Genomic DNA, 3,672 nt, shown 5'->3' with positions numbered 1-3,672 from the left:
CGCGGCGGGCGCGCGGGCCGAGAGAGCGGGGCGGAGCGGCGCGGCGCGCCGCGCGCGGCAAGGCTCCCCCTGGCGGTCAGAGGACGGCGCGCCCCAGACACCGCCTACGCCTGGTGCGGGCTCCAGGCGCTCGGGTCGTGGCTCCGCCCACCGCTCCCAGGCTGAGGGTTTCTTTCCATCTCTTTAAAGGGCCGCCCGAGAGGCCACCGAGGCCAGGAAACACCACCTGGTTTTCGTTCTCAGAAGCAGGTGTTAATGCGCAAGCATCCGCTTCTTTGCGCTTTGCTACGTTCAAGGACCTTCTCCCAAACTACTAATTTTTCTTCATGTCCATTAATTAAAGGTTTGTTGATTCACACTATTTGCTGGCATTGTGTGAAGTCAGTGAACAAGACTGTGTCTTTGTCCTTGAGACACATAAACTCTACCCAGAGACAAGGCCTAAGCACGGGAAACAAGTAATTTTATAATATCATAAGGCAGTTATTCTCCAGATGAATTCAGATTAAAGAGGGCACTTGAGCCGGTGAGATCGCAGAAAGCTTTTATCATCCACCCCTTTAGAGGTGGTCAAGATTATTTACCCCTATTAAATTTCACGTGTGGTGGTGGACTCAGTGTAAACATCAAATCGAACATTTGTTGAGCTTTCCTCAACAGTCTTTCACTTTCGTTGAGGCGAATCAGATTATTAAAGGCAAAAGGAGATTCTCATTATAAGTGGGGACAATAGCCATTGAAAAGAGAGATGAACCAGTTGGTAAAATGGTAAGAATTAGGGGAGGAATGGAAAAAGAGATCCTTCTAGGAAGTTAGAAATTAAACCTAATGTTATCATTAGAGTGAACCGGCAATCAACAGAATGGGAAAAAATTTTTGCAATCTACCCATCTGACAAAGGGCTAATACCCAGAATCTGCAAAGAGCTAAAACAGATTTACAAGAAGAAAACAAACCAACCCATTCAAAAGTGGTGAAGGACATGAACAGACACTTTTCAAAAGAAGACATATATGAGGCCAACAAACATATGAAAAAATGCTCATCATCACTGGTCATTAGAGAAATGCAAATCAAAACCACATTGAGATACCATCTCACTCCAGTTAGAATGACAATCATTAAAAAATCTGGAGACAACAGATGCTTGAGAGGATGTGGAGAAATAGGAACACTTTTACACTATTGGTGGGAGTGTAAATTAGTTCAACCATTGTGGAAGACTGTGGCGATTCCTCAAGGACCTAGAAATAGAAATTCCATTTGACCCAGCAATCCCATTACTGGGTATCTATCCAAAAGATTATAAATCATTCTATTATATAAACACATACACACGTATGTTCATTGAGGCACAGTTTACAATGGCAAAGACCTGGAACCAACCCAAATGCCCATTGATGATAGACTGGACAAGAAAAATGTGGCACATATACACCATGGAATACCATGCAGCCATAAAAAATAATGAGTTCGTGTCCTTTGTAGGGACATGGATGAATCCGGAAACCATCATTCTTAGCAAACTGACACAAGAACAGAAAATCAAACACCACGTGTTGTCACTTATACGCGGGTGTTGAACACTGAGAACACATGGACACAGGGAGGGGAGCATCACACACTGGGGTCTATTGGGAGGCCTATGGGAGGGGCAGTGAGGGGTAGGGAAGTTGGGGAGGGATAACATGGGGAGAAATGCCAGATGTAGGTGACAGGGGGATGGAGGCAGCAAACTATACTGCCATATATGTCCCTATGCAACGATCCTGCATGATCTGCACGTGTACCCCAGAACCTAAAGTGAAATTAAAAAAAAAAAAGAGCTTAGAGTTTATATCTCCTAAACTACTAGACTTGCCTCTTTGCTGGGAATTTATATAACATATTGCTCAAGAATGTTGGTGCCAACATCAACCGGTATTGGCTTACCAAACTCGCTTTAACCAGTCACTAGCTCTTTTGTCTCAGCCAAGTCTCTCTGTATTTCAGTTTCTCTAAACTATGAAGAGGATACTTTGAACCACATGAAACTGCCCATAATTGACCGTTTTAACCCACAGAAATGGAAAGTTCCCAAGGGTTCCACCAAATACAATACTTACCACATTGGGCAGATGTGAGGAATTAATGAAAAGGTGTGAAAAGCCCTTAGTAAATGCCCAGTAAGTGAGAGCTCCTATTATTAATGCCTTTGCTGTTTCCCCATTATAATCCAGTTCTTACAACATTGGTAAATATATAACATGAATGCATAGCAGACATCGTGTTATGTTTTTAAGATTTCCATATGTAAACTCATTTGCTTTTCGCAGCAACTCAGTTAAGTAACTTGTTGAAAATCTTAGTAATTAGTATTGTGGCCACAATCAAAGCCTAGATGTTTCAACTTCAAATTCTTTACTCTTCCATACTACAGATAATTTAAAACTCTTGAATGTGCTTATACATGATTTATATGTTTTTAATGCCTGTACCGCTTTAATTTACTACATATTTGCACTTAATGATACCCTTGCCATAGCACCACAGTTCTTAGGAAGGCAAATTTAATCTTCTAAACTTATTTTGGGGAAAAACCAGGGGAATGCAAATCAGAACTTGATTATAGTCACTTTTAGTATGTTATTTTTCTCCTACCTAGAAAAGACAGATAATATTGATAACATTTCTATCTTTGGGAATATATTTTTGTTTTTAGTTGCTTTAAAGCTCTTCTACAAGTGCTGTATAAATACAGTGTCATTAACATTGGCTGCTTTTTTTTTTCATTTTTGACATTTACAGGATCTGATATTCAACTGTTTTTGTTTTCCTTAAAAAAAAAAAAAAAACTCTTCTAGGACAGGCACCATGGCTCACACTTGTAATCTCAGCATTCTGGGGAGGCTGAGTTGTGGGGATCACTTGAGCCCAGGAGCTCAAGACCAGCCTGGGCAATAAGGAAGACCACCATTTCTACAAAAAATTTAAACATTAGCCATATGTTGCAGCATGCGTTTGTCATCCCAGCTATTTGGGAGGCTGAAGTGGGAGGATCACTTGAGCCTGCAAGGCAGAGGTGGCCATGAGCTGTGACTGTGTCACTGCACTCCATCCTCGGGACAGAGCAAGACCCTGTCTCAAAAAAATAAAAACAAAACAAAACAGTCTCTGTGTGTCCTGTAATATCCTACATCACTTTCCCCAATGTATTTGATCATAGAACACATTTGAAATTATAATATGCTGTTGGAAGTCCATCAGGAGCTCAAGCTTTAAATGTTTAGAACAAAGCAAACAGCAAAAAAAAAGTCTCACATATGAATTAATTTGCTGCAGGAAGTAATCACATTTTCATTTATAGTCTTTTTTGCTTTATACAAGACAAACAAAATGAATTAAAATTAATTTTACTTTATTAAGAAACCACCTTGTGCATTTTATTCTTAACAAGGTAAAATGGATTTAAATCCTCAAATTTCAATTCCTGGAATTAGTATAACTACTACATTTATGTTACCATATTCAGAAGCCACTAAATGGATCCTGGCCCCTCCAGAGGTGAGGGTTCTTTTTTTTTTTTTTGAGACAAAGTCTCACTGTGTCACCCAGGCTGGAGGAGTGCACTGGCATGATCTTGGCTCACTGCAACCTCTGCCTCCTGAGTTCAAGCAATTCTCCTGCCTCAGC

The sequence above is a fragment of the Saimiri boliviensis genome, chromosome 11 (genome assembly GCF_048565385.1).
Source record: "Saimiri boliviensis isolate mSaiBol1 chromosome 11, mSaiBol1.pri, whole genome shotgun sequence".
Lineage (NCBI taxonomy): Eukaryota > Metazoa > Chordata > Mammalia > Primates > Cebidae > Saimiri > Saimiri boliviensis.
This window is presented reverse-complemented; position numbering follows the sequence as displayed.